Here is a 24,230-nt window from a genome sequence, read left to right on the forward strand (position 1 = left end):
AATCTTTTACTAGAAAGGTTAAGGTGATAATTTTGATATAGGTAGTAAGACGCATATATCAATATTATCAACCTTAACCAATCAAAGATGTAAAAGATTGAAAGTCTATTCATAATCACATGACCCTTTTGGCCATGTGGCTATGATTCGGCGGGACTTATTGACAAGGAAAGTTATCTCGGAATGTGCAGCTGCCATTCTGAAATGGGTTTCTGGAATTTCAATAGAGCTAACACCACCAGCACCCGCGGTTGAGCAATTTTAATCAAATCGATTAATATCGTCTCTTTTGCATAACATATGTACCTGCCAACTCAGGGGGTCGTTGATTAGATCATACATACATGGATCATACATACATACCCCCTTATTCTGCGCCGCGCGTGAGGTGACGATAGTCGAGTCGAGTCGGAGTCACGTGAGTCTTGTCACCTTATTCTCGAAGCCGATGTGACAGAGCATATGATTTGTGCCTCACGGTGACTACTAGATTAGGATAAGAACTCAAAAAGTTCATTCTAAACGACGTTTCTCACCTAAAGCGACTGCTGGAATCGGGTGACTCGACTATCGTCACCTCACGCGTGGCGCAGAATAAGGGGGATAGTCTTTGATTAATTTTTTCAAAATTGTTTAAGTTATTATTCACTTGTGAAGGAATCTTAACAAATCTTAGCTCAAAAATGTCAAATTCGAAGTTCTTAGGAAAAATTATTAGCGAAAACTTCAAAATTGTGTCCGTGTATTTTGTACGCATATCTTAAAAAAGTTGTTCTATATCCCCGATCGATTTTTTCCTGAGTTAGATAGGAGAGAGTCTCTTCTTTAATGTTGCCAATTTTCATAGATGTCGATTTTTTTTTCTTGAAATTGTTATAAAAAGACACCGTGAGCTACGTTATTTTATTAAATAGAGTAAAAATCCCAAGTATGTTAATTTTCAATACAAAATAACTCATTAGAATAGGGTTGCCATTCGTCCCGCACAAGCGGGACATGTCCTGGTTTTTTGTTATGTTGTTATTCCGCTGTCCCGCTTTTTCATCAAAATGTCTCGCTTTTTTCATTGAGAACTTCATGGAAAATTATAAAAAAGTAAAATTTATCGAGATAAAAAGGTGAACTCTCGTGAAATCAAAAAGAGAAACTTCTACATCTTCGAGGTGAAACTCACCTCACAGCGAGGTAAACTTTACCTGAATCGAGCTGGAACAAAGGTACATTTCGCCAAGAAGGAAGCGTGAATCCAAAAAAAGGTAGCAAGGTGAAGTTTACCTGAATAGAGCTGGATGAGAAGGTACAATTCACCTAGAAAAAAGGTAAATAAAAATAATCTCCTACCTATTTGCCGGGGCCGTTTATGGCAGTTAAGCAGTTTTTTTTTTTTATCAGATCGGTTTCAGTGTTGATTCTTTTTAGAAAAACCGTTGGAAGTTGGTCTCAAATACAATCAACTACTTTCAACTATATGCATAAAGAAATGCAATATAAAAATATATTATTTCTGATTATTCACATCAAATGGATAACTGTTGAATCATTAAAATAGGGTAGTAGCATGAAATGACGTAAATTATTTTTCGTTGAAAGATTAATTTCGTTCGTAGTTTTGTAGTAAAAGTAATTCATACAAAGTTTGACTAAAAGAGATTAGCGTGTCAAAAATTTGCAGAAACTGGCTTGACAGATAGCACTTATGGCGCACCTAATCAGATCGGAGAAAAAGAAGAAAATAAGTTCGATTTTCGTCCGTTTATCAGGGAGATTGGTCCAAAAACGGATTCTGTTTTGATCTGAAATCGCGCGAAAAGGAAACACATTTTCGGACGACGCAAGCCCTGTCAAGCAAAACGGAGCGATTTCGAATTAAAACCGAACCGAATCGAAATTACAATCTTTATTTTTGACAGTAATCGGTCCGATAAGACGCTAAATTCGTATTTCAACTTAGTGTGCTACACAAACATAAAAATTGGCTTATCAAAGTTTCACAGAGCTGATTTGGATATTCAAGAAATTGTTATTTGAAAAAACAGTTATTGAAAATAACATGTACTGGAAAATTAATTCAAGCAGAACAATAAAACGAGGTAGAGGTAAAAGTTATTGTAAATGAGGCAATGGACAGTATTTTTGGATCGCTGCAGCGGAGAATGAAACAACACTTCAACTTATAGGTTTACTCTATAATTTATTCACTTATATGAACAAAAGGTGACATTTACCTACTTGGAAGATTTATGATTAACAGACGATATAAACGCGCACGATTCTAAATGCAGAATCAGAATGGGGGGGTTCTGCTTCTGCTTCAACCTTCCAATACCAAATTGAATCAAATGGATTGAAAATTCTAGAACATTCGATAGCACGTGGGTTATAAAAATGGCAGAAATTTTTAGAATGATCTTTTTGGAAGTTTTCTACAAGATTCTTCAAGCTGATGATAATTGGCTTGAACAATGAAAGTATGAGAGAACCATGATCATTAGACCCGTGCAAACTTTGTATAGAAATTTCAAATTCTTAAATTTTTAAAACTCTCATAACTTTTGATGGTTGTTTTGCTGTCAGAAATAGCAATTAAAATTTAGGAAGCAATCCATCCAGCCCTGAATTTGCGCTTCGAGTTTTTATTTTGAACGTAAATTTGTATAGGAAAACAATTTTTTTGTTTTCAAAAATCGCCAGAAATGTTCCGTAAATTTAAAAAAAATATAATTCTGGATGAAAAAATATTCTTTGATTCTTGCAGTACAATTCATGTGAGCAAAGCACAAATCTAACTTGTACCCCAGAAAAGATGTTATACAAAATTTATTTTTCGAATTATTGTTATTAATTTAACCTTTTATGACTGCTGATTTAGAAACTGTGTAATCGTAAGATGAGAATATAAAATCTCAAAAACTGCTTTGCTTAGCTAGGAAATTTACTGATTTAAATAATTTTCGCAAAAACATTTCATGAAATTATAAAGATCTCTAGCGAGCAGAGTCTGCCATGTTCAATACTTTTCAAAGGATTAAGATTTTTTTTATTTTTAAATGGTTAAAACTTTTTTCATTAAATGCTCAGCTGTTCGTCATGTTTGCAAAAAATGAAGACTAAGAGTAGTCAAAACAAAAAATCAAAGATTAACTTTATTTCAAACCTATTTGAATTTTCTGCATGATTTAAAAGCAAATTTTTTTTGCAAATATAAAACTTACTATACTATACTAACTTATTATTTGAAATTTCTTCATTATAAAAAGTGTTAAACAACAAACCAGAAAAAAAATATTTCCAGCTGAAAATTCCGAAACCTGAAGATTAAGTACAAGTTATTATATCAAATAAAAATTATCATTTATACCAATTTTCATATTTAAATCATTTGAAAACAAAACTTAAAGAATATTTCGATTTATCAAAGAACATAATCTTGAAAATTGAACAAGATCTTATTTTATAATAGTTGTTTCCACTTTTTCTATGTTTATTTTGAAGCAATTTTGAATTTAAATTTCATATTTTATTATTTTCTTAATACAAAATCTGAATTTAGCATTTTGAATTTGAATAGAATTCTGAATTCCTGATTTGAAACCGATTTCTGAATCTATTTTCGAATTAAAAATCCCCTTTTATTATGAACTAAAAAGGGAATTTTATAACAGAAGCCTTAACCAGAAATCTCTTATTAAAAGTGAGGATAATTGATATTCTATATGAATTTTTCTTCAATTACTTATCCGTAATTTTTCTTGTGAATATTTATGGAAATTCCGATTGATGGAACACTGGTATTTAAATTCTGGTTCATCGTTATGGAGCTTTTTAAGTTTTGAGTTTTAAGTTTAAATTTTCCATAAGAATTTTGAGTAAAAGTTTCAAATCTAAATTTTAAGATTAGTTTGTAATTTTAAATTTCATTTTAAATTTGGGATCACAATTTCGGGAATTATTCAAACCGAGGCTTACTAGATATTTTTCCGCACTAAACCGGTCAGAGCAAATTTGAGCGATTTTATATAAAAACTTAGTAAAATCTGGGCATTCACTTTCAAAGGTTAAAACCCAAAATCTGGGCAATATCAAGGCAAATTTGGGAATTCTTCAATTAAAAAAAAATAATAAAAAATTGTTTTTGTTGTTCGTTAAATTACACAAGCTCGTTCATTTGGATAAAATTTGCTCAAAAAATAATATTGAACGCAAAATTCATAATTGTAATCACGCAATTAAATTTCCTTTTTTTTATTTTGCAAATAAAGTGAAAACATTCGGGCAATCTGGCAGTCCTATCATTTTAGTAGAATTCTAATTATTAGAATAACATTCGATATTCTGTAACAAGGACTTCACAAAAAATTCCTGCACCAACTTCTTTTGCAAATTACTTTTGATATCGTTTTTCAAGTACTGTTTTCAAATATCTATCAAATAGTGAGACATTTAAGATTATAAGATTAAGATTATAATAATAATTCATTTTATTCCTGTAACGTAAGATACAATCTTTTTGAATTGTTACAATTGGGTTTTCTTAGTATCATTTTTTGTTCGCACATAGTTTGTTTCTGATGCACTTTCATAACTATAAAATACTCGATTACTGTCTTATCAATGCAAATCTTACTAGTGAAGCCTTCTTGAACTCTGATTTCGATTTAAGGGATTTAGCATGGGTAGGAAGATTATTCCAGTTAACGATGCCTCTAACGAAAAACGAATTGTTATAATATATCGAATAATGTGATGGAATAGTTAAATTTAGTGTTCTAGAATTTCTAACGGGAATTAATAGTCTTTTAATATATTGGGGAGCTTTTCTATGGAGCATTCTGTGGATAATAACGCAGGACCTATATTTATAAAAATTATGAAATGGGCAGCCCAGTAGCTCCTTTTGGAGATGAGAAACACTAGAAAATCTAGACAAATTGTAAACATAACGGACGCATGAATTGAGCGCAACACGAAGTCGGTCTAAAGTCCTAGCAGAGCAATTTGAATAAATGAAATCCCCATATATAAATAGCGGATACACATAGCTTTTAAAAAGTTTTAACTTTGTCTCAACGTCAAGATGTCTTGTGGTGAGATTCAGCTGTTTCAATGATCCATAAATTTTGCCACATTGTTTATTTACTTGTCTACTCCACAGCAAATCATCGTCAAAAATAACACCCAGATTTTCAGCATAGTCAGTGAAAGTAATGACCGAATCCGCTAAATAAAGTGTTGGAGCTTCGACACTTCTACTGAACTTATTGAAAAAAGAGCCTTAGTTTTAGCAGGGTTAATAGGTAGAAGATTGAGAGAAGACCATTCATTGATTTTTCTCAGATCATAATTAATTTTGTCTCCTGCAATCTCTATTAGTAATGAGCTTTCCGAAACAAAGTAAATTTGTACATCATTGGCAAACATTTGAATGCTAGAGTACTTCAAAACAGATGGAAGATCGTTTATGAAAAGAGAGAATAACATTGGACCAAGAATTGATCCTTGGGGAACTCCAGATTCTATGGGAGTAAATCTCGAAAAACTATCATTTAACAACACTGATTGAACGCATCCTTGAAGGTATGATTTTATCATTTTAGCAGCATGTCCCGAAAAAGAGAAATTTGATATCAATTTCGCAATAAGCTTCTTGTGACATACCCTATCAAATGCTTTTGCAAAATCTATAAGTATCAGGAAGGCTGATCCTTTTTTATCGAGAGAAACAGCAATGTCATTGTGAACCTTCATCAAGGTAGTTTCTGTACTATGATTCGCTCTAAAACCGGATTGACTGCTACTGAGTAAATTATGCTGATTGATGTAACCTGAAATTTGTGTTTTGAGTAATTTCTCGAAAATTTTTGAAACTGAGCTCAGTAAGCTAATTGGCCTTAAATTCGTAATATCAAGATTATTTGATTTCTTTGGGATTGGAACGACTTTAATTTTTTTCCACTGGTAAGGAAATTTCGATGTACTGATAATAGTATTAAAAATATGATTCAATACTGGGAGCAAACAAGGAAGAGTTATTTTTATCAGTTTTATGGTAATATTATCCAGTCCTGTAGCATTCGATTCGATAGAAGCTACCGCATTGACTATCAAATTCGTGAACATTTCTGAACTGAAAACCAGACGAGTTATTGGGAATAGAAATATCCTCGTTATTGTTGGTTGTGAAATTTGAGCAAAAATAATCATTCACTTTGGTTGCGGAAAAAACTGTATTAAATGACATTTTATTTGAATTGTTCATTCCAAAAGTTTTCAAATTTTTCCAGAATTTATTAGCTGGTAAATTAGTATTTAGTTTTATTTTATCATGTATAGTTTTCGCTTTAGATATCAATGCATTGACCTTATTGCGTAACTGTTTGAATTTCGCCCTGTCTTCAGATAACTTCGATCGTTTCCAAGTATTGTATGCTAGATCCCTGTTTATGATTGCAATTTCAATATCGCGATTAAACCATGCATTCCTTTTTGATTTTTTAAATTTTAATGGAAAATAAGTGTCTAAAATTGACAATAAAAAAGAGTTAAATATTTCCACCAGCATATCCGAATCATCTACACTGAAAAAAGAATCCCACTTCATGTCATTCAGAGCTTGCAAAAGTGCTAGTTGATCGTAGTTTAAAAAGTCACGGAACCAGTATCCATCAGCATGATCTTGCTTTGAGAAATTCAGGGATGCAAATATCAGATCATGGTTAGAAACACCAGGAATGGAAAGCTGACTAAACCTGCTTACACTCTGTGAGGAGTCTGTCAGTAACAAATCTAATAAAGAACTTCCATTGGTATGATAAAAAGTGGGTTCATTACAGTTAATACACGTAAAATTACAGCTGGCTAATATGTCTTTAAAGAAATTATTTTTTGACGATTGCTTTAGCAGATTATAATTAAAGTCTCCAATCAAAAATGTATGTTGATAATTTAAACTGAATTGTTGAAGATGATTTTGAAGCAGTTCAGAGCAATCCTGTCCAGGAGGGTTGTAATATACTCCAAAACAAATTTTATCAGTATTGGAGATCAATTCTAGCAACATAAATTCCGTGTTTCCATTACCGTTCTCAGACTTGGATAGAATTTTAAATCTCAAACCACTTTTAGTATAAATACAAATTCCACCACCATTTCTATTCCGATCGATTCTAATTAGGTTAAAACCATCAATTGAAATGACAGAATCAGGTATCGTGTCATTTAACCATGTTTCTGTAAAAAAAAGTAAATCCAATTTGCTTCCTGTAATAATATCGTTAATTTCATAAAATTTACTCATACTGCGAGCACAGATGCTTTGAACGTTGATATGAGCTATGTTCAACTTATCCTTGAGGAGAACAGAGTTTAGCACAGCTTTTGGTATCGCAGTACTCGCTAGGGCATCATGCACTAGAAAATCATCCATTTAAAAAGGTAGAAAAACTATCGAAATAAAAATTCAAGGCAACTTCACTAGCTTTATCTACACTAACTTGATCAGTAATCGACAGATCAAACACGACTCTTGCTATAAGCATCAACTACTTTCTTCTAGACTTGCATCCAACTAATTAACGGTAAAGAAGTTAAACATTTCATTTTGAAGTAATTAATTTGAATATAACTGTTATATGATAATGATCATTCGAGAGTTTGGAGGTATGAAGGAAGAAAAAAAAACATACATGCGCCGGCTACTATATCCATTTGCTTCTCCGTCTTATTTGGGAACTCATTCTCCTAACCAACCATTCAGGCTGCATGCACGGATTCCTGCTATAACGATAGCGCAAGATGAAAACGTTGGACGAGAAAGCAGCGTCGACACCAGCTTCGATGGACACTTCGTCTTTGCAGCTTCTTGTTGTTATTCACTAAATCACGAAGTCGGGTTGTAGTTACTTATTCCGCATCAATTCCATCATCGGTATAGCTTCGGGTGAAATCAAAACAGCAGTACGTCTTTTCTCAATTCAGGAGGGATCTCAGCAGTCTAGCGTCGATGATAGCGTGATCCAATAGCGCAAAATGAACAGAGTAAAGGCGTCGTCATCTTGCACATATTTCACATATTTCCAATACTCGTTTTGAATGACATCACTAGGCGCCTTCAGCAGCTCGACTGTTTAGGTTAGGTAGAATCTTAACCGATGACCAACATCCGCTTCATCCGCAACAGCAACAGCAACAAGGTATCGATGACCAACGGCAGCATCATCAGGGCAGCAGCAACAGCAACAAGGTATCGGTGACCAACAGCTGCATCATCAGGGTAGGACTACAGCAACAGCAACACGATGGGCAGTAAAACTGCATGACTTTTAGGAGTGGAATGGATTCACGGATAGCTAAGGATAGGAGTCACGGGAATTTTTGGGCAGGAAAGTGATTTTGCTAGGAGCTAGGTATTTGTTGTTGTTGTTTTTTTTTTTAACTTTTAGGAGCGGTAATAGGAGTCACAAGGAATTCAGGATAGGAGTCAAAGGAAGATGGGAAGGAAAAGATAAACATTTTTAGGAAGGGTTGGTTTGCTTGAATGTCGATAATTGACTGAGGCTATTGATGGCGATCATATCCGAGCGACCTTGGATTTTAATATGCACAACACCATCACGCGTATTCACTTTTTCACTTGACGTAAAGTTAGCGCTCTGGAACCAATATATCTCCGGTAAAATTGAAACTTTGAGCTTTTGAGCGCAAATTCGCACATAATAGGCGGTGTAGATCCAGCGATAATGGGGAACTTGGCAAGACGGCTTAGCTCGGCAATGGGGGAAGAACTGAAACCGAGGGCTAAGGCTAGATCTTGAAAGATTTTTCCTAGGTCTTCTTGGTGAACGTATGGTATCCCAGAAATGATAAGTTCCCGGTTCCGGCTCAGACGATTTATGTTCTCCTGCGAAAGTTGAACCTCCGCCTTGACGTTGGTTATTTCAGATGCCAAGGTGTTGACTTGTAGGGAGCATTCATCTTTCAGTGACGTTAGCTTACTTTCCAGATCGTCGATTCGTTTTCCGAGTTGAAGATGGAAGGAGTCGATCTTAGCTTCAATTTTCGTCCAAAGGTCATTAAGGCTAACAATGTTCTCAGCACCAGCAACATCTAGATCCTCCCGTGAACGTTTTTTAGATTGCGAATCGCTTTCAGGAACAAGCGATGGCTGCGATGTGGACCTTGTATTTTTGGCAGACATCTAGCTCGTGACTTTCGATATTCAGCTAGATGTTTTGTTTACACAATAAGGTGATTGTTTTTGAAGGGAGCACTCAAAATGGCACAACAGATGATGACAATGTTCTTTTTTATAAATTTTTGCGAATCTGTTTCCACACTTTTATCACATCCACCCAAACTTTTATCGAAAAATACTTTATTTGGGTTTTCACTTGTAACTAATCGCGAGCGCACCGCACTGGTCGGATCAAATTAATAACTGGTTTTAAACAGGTAAAAGCCGTTGAATCAGTTGGAGCACTTTGGAGTTTACAAGATATTACTCATCCCTTCAGAAACATTTATAAAAAAATTTTAGTAGATTTTTGGATCTGGGAGAAGATTTTGAAGTTTTGGCCTTAATTCTGTGTCTAGATTGTTACTCATGATTCACTTAAGTCATTCATCAAAATTTGATGAAAAATTCAATATTTTAAGTTTAGATAAGAACATTTTGCTTGAAATTGTTCGACCCTTAGATATTTTCGAGACCTTTATTGGAAAAATGGGTAAGATTCAACAAGGAAATGATTTTCTACCTTGATATATGGATAAAATTTTGAGCTTTTTTTTAATATGATTTATATGTTAATATAAAACCAATGGTTTTGATCGTCCGAAAATAATAGAAGTGACGAACGAAATATGATTTCAAATTTAAAATATGAAAAGACTTGGAACAATCTGTTTTGCAATACTCCTGGTATAGAATTTTCGATTTGGTCAAAATAATCAGCAAAAATTACACTATTTGTAACAAATGGGCACCTGATAATTCACGAGATTGAATGGATAAGATTATCCATTGAGTCTATCCAACCAACTTCTATCGTTATGGAAAATATTGCTAAGTTTTGTTGATTTTTTGCTGCAAGAAGCAGTTAGTTTTGTAGATTGATTAACTCATACATTTAGTTTTGGATTCTTATTTTTCTAAGTACACCGATTAACTTATTGCACTTCTTTCACTTCTTTCAGAGCTTGTAACTATAATTGATTCAACCGGTTACAGCATGAATTATGAAAAAAGGTAAAATTTGATCGGTGGTAATGCCTTATTCCCTCTCAAAAGCTTTTGTAAAAAAACGGAATCGAATATTCAAATAAAATATTTGAATGATTGAAAAATATAGTTTATGTCTAATATACTGAATAAGACTAAAGCGTGTAAAAATACCATAAATATTCATATGTATGATTTCATTTGTTTTCATAGAGAGTTTAAATATACTTTTTCAGTTGTTCCCGGAAACCCGGAAATTCCCCAAAAAAGGGTGCTCAGAATTCCCGATTCCCGGGAACACAAAAATGGTCGGGGAATTGACACTCGAATTGAATCATCTTGAATTTACATTTTTGTTATTGTAATAAACAATTTTTGAAGCCAGAGGACGTACAGAATACATCACAAAGAAAAACAACAATTAAAAAAAATCCATTACCAATTTTTTATTCTTGCTTTTCCATATCTCTCAAATAAAATATAAAGAAACATATGGTTTGAAGGAGCTGTAACATTTCGAATTAAGTCCAAAACTACTTGATGTCTTCTGAGAAATCATTTTCGTGCATTATTCTTTTTTGGAATTAAACTTTAATGTTTTCCAGTACAAAATAGTGAGAAATAAGGTTGAAGAACAGATAGACTTTATTCATTTCTTGTATGCTAGAAGGTAACTTTTTTATTTTGTTTCGAATGGAGTTAGAAAAATTAATTTTTTTGTATATATTTAGACAATTATCTATATAGGGTAGGTGTTCCTAATATGGCATGTGTACCTAATGTTGACATACTGTTTGATTTTGAGTGTTTGTGGCGTTATTTTCCACTTATAAAAATTATAAAAAATATGATAATGTAACGGATCATTTGAACTTTCATTTTACAGGAAAAATAGTTTTCTAACTTGAGGGATTTATAGTAAAATTTGGATTGTTTCAAAGTGTGTCCAAATTGAATGGAGTTGTTAGCAAATTTCTTAAAAAAACACATATTCTGAAATGGAAGATAAAAGCTGAATTTGTCAACCGACTTTTTTGAAGTTTTTTGTCGGTTTGTTTTTTATCATGATTTTAGTAATTAGTATATTAGAACCATGATTTTTTCGTGTAAAAACTAAAATAAGCTTATGTCCACAATTAGGAACACTTTTTTCAATGTGTTCCTAATTATGGACATAGTCAAAGTTTTCCAAACTATATCAAAGTCATAGAATGTATTTGAAATAAGTTTGAGTGATTGAAATGTGTTTTAACTTTATTTTCAACGATCTGTTAAAATAAACTGTTTTGGGTTAATAAAACATGATATTTTTTTTACTTCAGTGTATCTCATAGCTAAAAATGTTGAAAAAATATTTTCGCCAGGTTGTAAAGAACGCACCCTACCCGGAAATCATCAAGTTACAGAGAGTTTCTCAACAAGCACAGAATCGGAAGGAAAAATTAAAAAAAAATAAATATATAAAATATGTTGTATACCGTCACATGGGGCATCATGCAACACTTTTCAACTTCAATGACTTCTTTAAACCTAATGTCCACCGATAATCATACCACTTGTACATCAAAAGTTTAAAGGTTAAAGGGACATCACATCTAATTAACGTAGTCAGGCAAATATTTGGTTTCCCCAATTATTTTAAATGTACAAAACATACGATTTTCACCCTACTAAGAAAAAGGGGTAAGTTGCAAAAACCTTTGTTTTTAATGAAAAGTCAAATAAAACGGTGTGGAAAGTTATAGTTTTTGATTTATTTGTGATTTATTTACGATCTGCAGTTATTTTTGATTTTGTCGAATTAAATTTGATACTTATTTTTTCGGTCAAAGATTAAAAAAAAAGAAAGCATAAGGATGCTGTATACAGTAAGGGATAAAAACTACAAGAAAAAAATTAAAACCATATTCCAGCATTTGAAAACAAGATTTAAACTTTGAATCATTGATTTGCATGTCGATGCATTTTAGCGAAGACTGGTAACTGAATTTTGAAAATATTTATTAAAAAAATTAAATGATTGTCCGAAAAATATTTTTACACCAACTGTGTTGATATAGGGTAATAAAATCAATATAAAGTTTGTAGGTGATATCATTAAGCCAATCCGTCATACTGTGTAAAGTATTTTACGGCATCAAAAATGTAAAAAAATCGATTTTTCAAATTCTCTATGAGAATGAAAAACTTCAAAAATCTATCTCACGATGTGAGAAACTATGGCATCATCGTTTTGTTATCATAAAATGTTAATTTTATTATACTAAAACAAAAGTTAAATAAGTGTTGTGGTATAAAAATGTTGCAACTAACCATGCTGTTGCATGATGCTCTGTTTGACTGTATCTTATTTGTATCCAATACAATGAATTTTCTACTTTTTGGAATATAATAAATGTATCCATTGGAAAAGGTAAAGTCTGAATTTTAATAAGCTCAACATCCTCTCCCAAGTAACACAGATTATGCCAACTAGCATTAGGAAGTTTTATTATGGTTTAATTATGGCATTTTTTTGTGCAGCTCGTTTAATGGCGGTTTTATTATGGTCATGCAGAATGCTTATAATTTTTTTTCGACCATATGTTTTCAGATGGTTTTGAAAACGCTAATAAAACTTTTATTAAACATACTGTTTTAGTTATTTTGAAAGAGTTATGAATGCTCTTTTTAAACTATAATAAAACACAAATTTAGAAGTTTGCTCCAAGCTTTCTTTTGCATGTTCTATAATAGCACTCAGTGCATGATTATTAAACCGCCATAAAACTTAGTGACAGTTCTCGATCAAGATGTCAAAACAGGACACGCTCAGATTAGATAGCACATATTTGAATTGGAACTCCCATTTTTATACATTTTTGGTAAGTTATGCGTGTTGGTTTTGAGTTAAAATTAAAAAAATACATCTTTGAAAACTTGAAATCACCGAAAGTGGTATGAATATCTTTACAATATGAGTATTGAGTGAAATGGCCCAAATAGTAGGAAAAAAATTGTTGCTTGACGCCATCATTAATTCAAGATGGCGGCTTCCGCTTTTATTTTCAAAGCTGTAAATTACTGGAAATATCGTGAAACCTTCACAATATGGTTATTAGGTGAAAGTAATAAACGAGTAGAAGTCAAATTTCGTTGCCCGTCGCCATCTTAAATCCAAGTTGGCGGCTACCACTCTACTTGAAAATACTGTAAATGACTGAAAATCGCATAAAACCTATATTATAGGGGTATAAGTTGAAAGAAATCAACCGGTAGAAGTTGAATTTCGCTATCTGACGCCATCTTGAAATCCAAGATGGCGGCTTCCGCTAAACTTTAAAATGTAGTGAATGACTTAAAATGACATGAAACCCAAATTGGTAGTGGGTGAAAGGGCTTAACGAGTAGAAGTCGAATATTGCTATCTTACGCCATCTTGAAATCCAAGATGGCAGCTTTCTATAAACTTTAAAAATGCTCTAAATCATTGAATATCGCATGAAACCTCCAAAATATGGGTGTTTGTCAATTGGGATAAGCTATAAAAAGTTTATTTTTGAATTCTGACGCTATCTTGAAATCCAAGATGGTGGCTTCAGCTGAACTTAAAAATACTGTAAATGAATGAAAATAGCATGAAACTCCCAAATATATTGTATTGGGTGCTAAGGCTAAATGATAGAAGTCAAATATCTCTTTTCGCGTTTTTCTGAAAATCTGTAAGTGACTGAAAATCCCACAAAAACCACCACAATACAGACCCCGTTCGTTTTTGGCAACATTCGATTTTGGCAACATCGAATTTGGCACATGTGCCTAAATCAGACGGTTAACAGAAACAACATAACCTTATAGTTTTCGCTAGAATAAGACCAATACAGTTTAGACATAATAGCATGATAGGAAGAATAGAATTACATAAATGGCAAAAAAATCAAAAACTATAAACAAAACAAGAAAACTTCTAAATGCATTAGAAACATAATGAAAAAATAATAAAAGTGATTTAAAATGATCTAAATTGTCTTAAAATAGTAGTTTTAATGTAGTATTACGTGAAAAAAAGTTGTGTTCAAGTGATTTTCATTGATTTACAGCATTTCAAATTCAGTGGAAGCTGCCATCTTGGATTCCAAGATGGCGTCGGAAAGAAAAAAATTGACATCTTCTAGCTTAGCCTTTTCATTCAATACCCGTATAGTGGTGGTTTAATGCGACTTTTTGTCAGCATTAAGCAAAAGTTGAGCGGATGCCTCCATCTTGGATTTCAAGATGGCGTCTGATAGCTAAATTCAACTTCTACTCATTTAGCCCTTTCACCCGATACCCATTTTGTTGGGGTTTCATGCGATTTCAAGTCATTTAAACCATTTTAAAGTTCAGCGGAAGCCGCCATTTTGGATTTCAAGATGGCGTCAGACAACGAAGTTGAGGACAGACTTTTCATTCAAAAAGTCTGTCCTCATTTACTGTACTAATGATTAACAACTCAGAAATGAGGAACTCAACCTTAGCGTGTAATTGGTTGGCTTGCGAGAGAAACGTCAAATCGTAGCTTTTTTTGGGGTCATCATTAAACCATAATAAAACTATGAATCGACTCACGCCATGTTGGTTGCAAAATCGAAAGGCACAAAATGACGCCATATTGATGGATTCACAATGCAAGCATTGGAAAATATTTTTTCAGGCCTTCTTCCATCAATTCCATCATGATTGACCATCAGATTTGACGAGGCGCATTTATTTTAAGATACTATTTCATATACATTTTACCTAAAATCTTGACTGGCAGCAGAAAAGACGCTCAATATATGGTTAAAACATTGATTTTTTTAGCTATTAATTTAACCAGATCATATCTGAATAATGCAATCATCATTCATCAACCATTATGGTTGCTGGAAAAAATAAAATAAAACTCCGAGAACTGACAGAACCGAAAAAAACAAAAATTTCTAACATGTTTAATAATAGCTTTTTAAAAGCTTTGCTGACCAACATTGATGACCAACAATAATATGTCTTGATGACGTTTCTAGGGTAGGGCCAAATAGCCTGATTTTGGCTTTATTAGAGTCCAGGTGATGTTATAGAATGCGCTTTAGCTTTTTATGAAGATTAATGCGATAGTCCAAACGATATTTTGCTGACCATAATAAAGCTGAAATTGTTACTTGGGCTACTTTCTTCAAAATAGCGTGAAGGAATATTGTGTAGGATTTATATAGTCCTCATTAATCTAAGCATATTCCAAAAACGTATTAAAATTTATAAAAAGGTGAGTTTTGAGATTTTTATCATTAAAGTATTAAAAAAACAGACCCATATGCAAAATCAGGAACAAATAGTGTAATATTGGGTACGCGGATACATTTTTCCTCATATGTTAACATTAGGAACACCCATATGTTAATATTAGGAACAATTATTGCCAAATTAGGAACATCGACACACTTTATAAAACATGATATTTCTCGTAAATCAAAGCTTAAAATGATTATTTCAAACCATAACAGAGTTCAGAAAAAAATTTGGAACTTAGTAACCAAAAAATTTTAAATATAAGAATTAAAGATTCGGCCTACTAATATCAAAGATAAAAACCTCTGACATAATATAGCGAAATTAGGCGCATTTACCCTATATAATAATGAATTTCTGTCGGTCTGTCTGTCTGTCTGTCTGTCTGTTCCCTATAGACTCAGAAACTACTGAACCGATTTACGTGAAACTTGGCAGGTGGGGATATTGGAGGTAGAGGAAGGTTCCTATTATGGTTTGAGACCCCTCCCTCTCTCAATAAGGGAGGGAGGGGCCTCCTAAACAAAAGACAATTTTTTGCATAACTCGAGCACCCATCAAGCAAATGGTATTGAAATTGGCATGATATGATATTTGGGTACGAGGAATATTTCTATGAACATTAGGTACCTCTCCGTCCTCTCAGTGTGGTGATAGGAAAGGGGGAGGGGGGCTAACTTACAATTTTTTATATAACTCGAAAACTAATCAATATATTGGAACAAAATTTGACAAAGGAAGGTATCTGGATAGGGAAAATATTTCAATGGTTAATTGAGACCCCTCCCTCTTTCCAGTAGAAAGGGGGAGGGGACCTCTTTCATATTTTTTTACATAACTCAAAAACTAATAAAGCAAATAGAACTAAATTTGGCATGCGCGGGTATTAGGGAACGTGATATGTCCTCATGATTGTTTGAGACCCCTTCCTTCTTCCAGCGTGAAGAGAGGAAAGAGGGAGGGGAGTTTCATACAATTTTAACTGCAAAACTCGAGAACTACAACAGAAAATGGAACCAAATTTGGCAAGGAACGATATTTGGGTACAAGAAATGCTTCCATGAATATTTGGTATCCCTCACTCCTCCAAGGAGGGGGATGAAAACGGGGAGGAGAGGTCTCCCTTACAATTTTCAGTATAACTGGAGAGCTGATCGAGCACATGGAAAAATATTTTGCATGTGAAGGTATTTGGATACGAGAAATGTTTCTATTATAAATGGAAGCCCCACCTTTTTTTCAGCGGAAAAATATAAAGGGAGAAGGGGGCGCTTCCATACTAATTATTTGCATAACTCGAGAATTAATCGAGCAAATGAAACCAAATTTGGTTTCATAAAATATTTGAGTACCTACGAAAAATACTTTTATGAATATAAAGTTCTCCTCCCTCCATTCAACTAATCAAGACATTGGAACCAAATTTGACATGGAAGGGTATTGGAAAACAAGAAATGTTTCAATGAATATTTTTTACCCCTTTTTTTCTCAGTGGGGATATAGGCAAGGAAGGGAGGGGGCTTCTATACATTTTTGATACATAACTTGAGAACTACTCGAGCAAATAGAATCAAATTGGGCTTGGAGGAATGTATAAGTACGAGAAAGGGTTCTATGAATATTTGATACCTTTCTCTCCTTTTTGTTGAGAGATAGAAAGCGGGGGGGGGGGGGGGGGTTAAATCACTTTGAAATCATGTGCACCTAAATTTGGCATGGAAATTTGCATACGTGAAATGTTTTCATGATATTTTGAGAACCCTCTGTTCTTCCTCTGGAAAAATTTTTAGGTGGGAGGATGTACTCATACAATTGCTTAAATCACTCGAGAACTTATCTAGCAAATGGAACCAATTTTTGCTTGGAAGGGGAATTTGAGTAGTTACGAGAAATGTTTCTATCAATATTTGGTACTACTACCTCCTTCCAGTTGATGATAGGAAGGAGAGAAGGGGGCTCCGTTACTATTTGGATACGATAAATTGTGATATGCTTATTCGAGACTCCTTTCTTCTTCAATTGGGGATAAAGTTAGGAAAGAGGGGAGCTCACTTAAAATTGTTTTGCACAAACCAAGAACTTATCAAACAAATGGAACCAAATATGATATGGGAAATTATTTGGGTACGAGAAATGGTTCTATGATTATTACAAACACCATCCTTGCAAATCATGAAAAAAAAAATCAAATTTGACATGGGAAGGTATTTGATTACAAGAAATGTTTCTATAGAATTTTACAGACCCTTCTGTCTTGCAGTGTCGAAAGCGGAGGGATGGAGGGAGTTCCATTTAAATGTTGATATATGGCCTAAAACTTATCAAGTTTTTGAATACGAAAAAATGGGATCCCTACCTCTTTCCAGCATTTGCGGATTGTAAGGGGAAAGAGGGGCTTCCATACAGATTTTTTGACATAAATAAAAAAAAATCATTTATTTTTGGAAGGTGTTGCAACGCACACCGGGTGCTAGATAAAGTTCATTTTACTGTATTTATCGCTCAGACCACTGGAAATTGTCTTTGCTGAGATTCAACTCATGTTTCTGCGTTTGACAGACTAACATATAATTGTTTACTTGACTAACATTTGACAAAGGCCTCAGTGTACGGACAATTTTTTGACGTCGTTTTTTAGGACTATCTATACAAAATGAATTGGATTATTTTTAAGGTTTAATTCAAAAACATTTTTAATACTGGTCTACAAAAAGGACTAGTTTCTGTAGCGAATGATGAAACTGTAGAATTTTTATTGACTGCAAAAGTGCACTTTTTGATTGTTTGGATTTCAAGGTACGTGCTGTACGGGCAATTTTTTGATACAGTGTATCTTATTCTGATTGACAGACTTGAATGGGGTTGAGCTCATTTTCAATGATAATGATTTTTTTTCGATTGTCCTTTAATAAAATGATTATTAATGATTTCGCTCAACAGATCCATTAAATTGAATCCAATTTTTGGGAAACCAAAAATGGAGCATGGTTTTAGCATATAATCCCGATCAGGAGGGAAAAACTAAATTATATCAAGATGAGATATTTTAATACTAATTTTTTCCTATCTAAATGTGTTATTGTTCAGTACTCGTAGGATGTTAAAATATCTCAAATAATATTAAAAAATCTATGCGATCAAAGCTAAATTATATCAGTTTTTAATATGCTCCATCAAGATTATATCTGGTTCAGATAACATAGTTTGATATAAGGCAGAACAAACCCTATTAAAATTATAAGTTATCAAAATATGAATGCCTCGAGAAAAATTTCTAGTGGAATGTCAGTAACCCACACTATTTGCTTAAATCATGCCCCATTTTTAGCTTTGATCGCATAGATCTTTTTATATAATTTGAGATATTTTAACATCCTACGAGTACTGAATAATACACTGCCGGCCAAAGTTTGGGATCACCCGCCTAAAAACATGCAAATTTTGATCGTTCATATCTCAGCCGTCTTAGGACATATTGCAAATCTTTTGATCTCATTTGAAAGATAATGAGCAATAGCTATTTCGGAGGTATTTTACCTATAAATAATGTTTTAGTTTTGCACCTAAAACTTAACCTAAAGTTTTCAAAAAAACGCACCATGATAACCATAAACAATTTACTTGAAATTAATTGTTTTTTGAAAATTCACACTTATGATTGTGATTTTTTTATGGTTATGGATTTGAAATATAATTTTTTAATGAATTTATGAAAAAACAACAATTCCTAAGCTTTCAAATGCACCCTTCAAATCTGCAATACGATGTTAGATGAGAAAGATATGAATGAGATAAATTTGCATGTTTTTGAAAAAATGATCCCAAACTTTTGGTCGATACACCATACTAGGGGTGATCCCAAACTTTTGGACGATCACTTAAGTGTCTATTTTATTAATTAAAAGTACATTCTTAAATTTTTGCACAAAATTTTTTGATTGTATTTTGAGAAGTATAGAATAAGGATTCTAATGCAACTCAAATTTTGAAATTTGGTCCACCCTATCCCGAGATGATCGGCTTTGAATATTGAGTGCGTTTTTTCGAAAATGCTCTAACTTTAGGTTAAGTTTTAGGTGCAAAACTAAAACATTAATAACTCCGAAATAGCTATTGCTCATTATCTTTCAAATGAGTTCAGAAGATTTGCAATATGTCCTAAGACGGCTGAGATATGAACGATCAAAATTTGCATGTTTTTTAGCGGGTGATCCCAAACTTTTGGCCGGCAGTGTAACTCATTTAGATAGGAAAAAATAAGTTTCAAAATATCTCATCTTGATATAATTTAGTTTTTCCCTCCTGATCGGGTAGCCATGCCAGACCACGCCGATCATGGAATTTGAAGTGCGAAAGTTGAACAAAGTCTAATAAAATATCTGGAGTTTTAAATGAATGATCATGTTTTTGAAGTGCTTAGACAGTCAATGATTTAAGGTGGATATGAGTAGTCAATTAAGCTAAGCCGAACTTGACTTTTTAAATATTGCCTAAATAAATAATGATATTTAAAGTGAAAATTTAACCATTTTTTCATACAGTTTCAACTCCGAGGCTTTTGAGGCGACTTAAAGTTACTCAATAAAAGTGACATTTCAAACAGTTTCCTTTTATTAAATAAAAGATCAATTAAAAGGGGTGGGAGCTACGATTATTTTTCTTTTAAAAAACCCTATAAATCTAAGGGCCACCCTGTTGTTAATCGATTAAACTGTTCTTTTTATGAGGTAACCTAAATAATTTATCCTAAAATACCTAAAAAATACAACTTTTAAATGCAGATAAGTTAGAAGAGATAACAGTATAACTAGTTGTAAAGCTTCAACTAAAGTAAGCTTTCCGTTGATTACCGAAAATATATCTTCAGACTAGGGTCTGAACGTCGGAATCGGTGTTCAGAACCTACACGAAATTATGAGTAAGCACACCGTTGCGAGAATACCCATCGATCATCCGGGGCAGTTGCACGTTTCTTCCGGATCCTTACGTGAAGCCGGATAATCATTCATGAAGATAAATCTGAACCGTTGCGTTTAATGGATCACATTTGGCCGTTCTTGAAAAGTCTTCAAAAATAGTCTAACGTTATTCTTGTATATTGATTGGGTATTGATTAAACCAAGTGCAATATCAATTTTGAATACTCTTCAGAGGTCATCTGTTTTTCAATTAAACCGCTTTGAATACCACCCGCAAAAAAATATTTCAATTTTTTACCACTGTTTCGGGCCGAAACGAATCGTCATCTTCAGTGAAAACGTATTACATCAATTACCGCTCAGGGATTTGCCGGCCAATTAAACGAGCATCATCCCCGGTCATGGACCGAACCATCTGCAGACATTGCAGTGCCGTCAGTATAGTGGGATGGCTGAGTTGAGCCAAATTTATGGGTCGATTTTGCGGTAGCATGATGGCAACTCTTCTCCGTGCATTGTCCGAACTTTGGGATGAATTTTCCAGGTGCTTCGTGTCTTTTCACTTCCATTTTCCGGTTTCCACCATCATCGTGTTGGCGTCATCGTATGGCGATGAGATTTTCCGACGCAGCAGCTCAGCTTCTGATACATACAATTGGTTGCGAATTGCTTGTGTGAATTCCTGATAATGCGCAAAATAGTGGCACGTCATTCATAAAATTTCACGAATAATTTTCGTCAAACAAGGCCAATTGTGAACGAGTAACGAAGTTTGATGACAGAGTTAACCTCCACCTTTTAATAGCCATGTCATTGGAGTGAAGCAATATATGAATTTGTTTGTTTGCTGTTCTTTTCGATGGAACTTGACATTTTGAAGAAGATATAATTTCCTTTTTTAGTTCTGGAATAAATTGTTGCTTTATATATAAATTAGATTGAAAAAAATTTCAAGCTTCGTTCCAATTTTAAAGACAATTTTGTAATTTAGTTGATTTGTGAAAAAAGTTGAAAGATGAAACTTCTTGGTAATTTAATTTATTTTTGTGTCTTTATTATATCGATTTTCAGATTTTTGGAAATTTAAATAATAACCTGTATCATAACATAATTGGTTTGATTTAATTTTGAACCCACACCTGTTTATGTGTACAAGAAAGAAAAGAAAGTAAAAAAAAGCATTTATAGCGTATCCTTCGTTGAAGTCAGAAATTCTAAACATCTTCCCAGTATTATCAGGAATTCGATGCACAGATGCTTCAGTATTGTGTAGATAACGAGCACGCTGAAATTTTCCGTACTGAGCGAAAGTTAAGACGAGACAAGTGATGAAGAAAGGAATGATAACTAAAAACCCTGGTTATAATAATATAGGGGAGAGTGGGGTAACGTGGGCCACTTCAAATATCTCAGCTGTGTTTTCAGTTAAAAATCCCAATCCAACTGTCATCGTCGTCGCTTTGCGTAAGCATGATTCTTCTGTTGTTGACTTATGTACGTATCATATGCGTCTTTTATAAAACTAGCCTAGTAAAACGTACTTACAGAACTAAACAAGCACCCGCAAAATTGCATCCATGCGAGACCTCAAGTACATAACAAAAATATGCTCATGATCTTGGTTTTGTCATGTTCTTTCACGTGGAAAAGGAATTTTTGATGAAACATAAATAGGTCACACAAACGCAACCAATTTCCAAATCATTGCTTGTGGGAAATCGTGGGCCACATTTTGTGGGGTATCTTGGGCCACCTATATTTTGGTGTTTTTATACACGTTCAGAACTTAAAATACGTTATTGATATTTGTAAAGTTTTCTTCTGCCAAATGAAGAACTATGAAAATTGTTTTGTCCATCTTTTCTTATGCGATAGAGACGAACAAAAATCCTTTATATGGAATTTTTTATATGGACAGCTCTCTTTTTAATTTCCTCATATGAAATCGCTTAAACATAACTAAATAAATTAAGAAATTTCAGTTTTGGGTCAACTCAAAACCTTTGCACGTTATCTAGTCAATTTGGATTTGGTGGCCCACGTTTCCCCACAGTTTTTCAAAATCCAAAAAAATTACTTTTTTTAAAACAGTCAAAACTCGGAAAATTAATATATTTAAAAAATAACAAAAAATGTCTAATGATACCTCAAAAATGTAGAAAACCTTTCCAATTATTTTTTTCATTTTATCTTTTCTAATAAAGAAGTTATGAAACAAAGAAAAAAAGTGGCCCATGATACCCCACTCTCCCCTACATATTTAGTGCTCCAAAAAGGCCCAAATGGTTTAATTTTTTTAAGACCGAAAAAAAAATCCAAATATTACATTACATTGAGAAAGAGAAGGCACATTTAATTACATAACAAATGTTATCATATGGATATCATCATATTATTCAAATTTTTCAAGCACGTACAAGTACCTTTTATTGAACCACGCAGTAGCTTAACAGCTTTCATTTGATTCCTTAATCATTTTATTTGGTTATCCAACTGAAAAAAGAAATATGGAAATAGCTAGATTAACAGTAAAACTATTCGACGTAGTTTTGAAACTTCGGAATTTACCCGAGAATTTTCCTATATCTGATTCTTCTGTCTCTCAGTAGTGTCGTCGAATAAAAAACGGCATTTGTTCACAGCTTCCGGTCAAAATTACACAAGAAGCTTTCGGACATTCGATTCCGCACATTCAAAGAAGATTTCTCAATGGGACATAAAATGGGTTTTTTTTTTAAAGAAGAAGCAATGCCACAGAATATTGATTTTACAAATATTTTAACTCAAACTGACCATTTAAAAGATCAATATCACATCATAGTATTAAGAGGTAAAAATAACTATACAACTGGTGAGTGCTGATGGCGACGATGAAAAACAGAACTGAAGAAATGAATGTGTTCATAATTTTTCAAATTGCAGTTTCTTCTATTTCATATAAGAACTTCATATAAAAATTGGAAGAATTCTTATAAAAATGAATATTACACTCTAAAAGCGGTTTGTAAGACGCATCTTTTAAAAATTGTAACAACACTTGTTTACAGCATTTTTGAACTTAGCAAACTGAAGGTCATTTTTAATGTAAAATCTGACGCTGAATCCGAAAATGAAATAAAAAAAAACTCAGTTGAACAGTTTTTGAGTTATGCTCTAAATATGAAATTTTGGAATAATAAAAAAAGTATAAGTATTTAGATTGAAATATCTCGGACTGGTCGATGATCGGAGAAAGGCGAAAGTCGGAATTGAGCAGGCATGTACCGGGTCAGCCAAAGCAGCCGCCCGCTTACGATATGCGGAGCTGGAAAAGGCAGTTAAACGAGCTTGTAGACGAGACAAGAGAGCCTGGACAAACTCCCTAGCCGAAAAGGGAGAAAGAGCCGCCGTCAATGGAGATATCCGATTACTTTATGACATTTCTCGCCGCCTCAGTGGTGCAAGGACTAATGCAAGAATGCCGCTAAAAGACCGAGCAGGTCAGTTATTGACCGATCGAACAGATCAGCTCAAACGATGGACTGAGCACTTCGAACAACTCTTCCGAGTCACGAATAGCGATGGCCAACAGAATCTGCAGCTCGAAGCGCCAACAGTAAGTCGCATAAATGGCGTCAACTCGGAAGCTCCGTCGCTGGCTGAAATAGAAGCGGCAATCAAAAACATGAAATCCAACAAAGCACCTGGGATCGATTGCATCCCTGCTGAAATGCTGAAAGCCGACCCTGCCCTATCAGCACAAATGTTGCACCGTCTTTTCGCTGACATCTGGGATACTGCAACATTCCCGGCCGACTGGATGCAGGGTA

This window comes from Uranotaenia lowii, chromosome 3 (genome assembly GCF_029784155.1).
Source record: "Uranotaenia lowii strain MFRU-FL chromosome 3, ASM2978415v1, whole genome shotgun sequence".
In the NCBI taxonomy this organism is placed as follows: Eukaryota; Metazoa; Arthropoda; class Insecta; order Diptera; family Culicidae; genus Uranotaenia; species Uranotaenia lowii.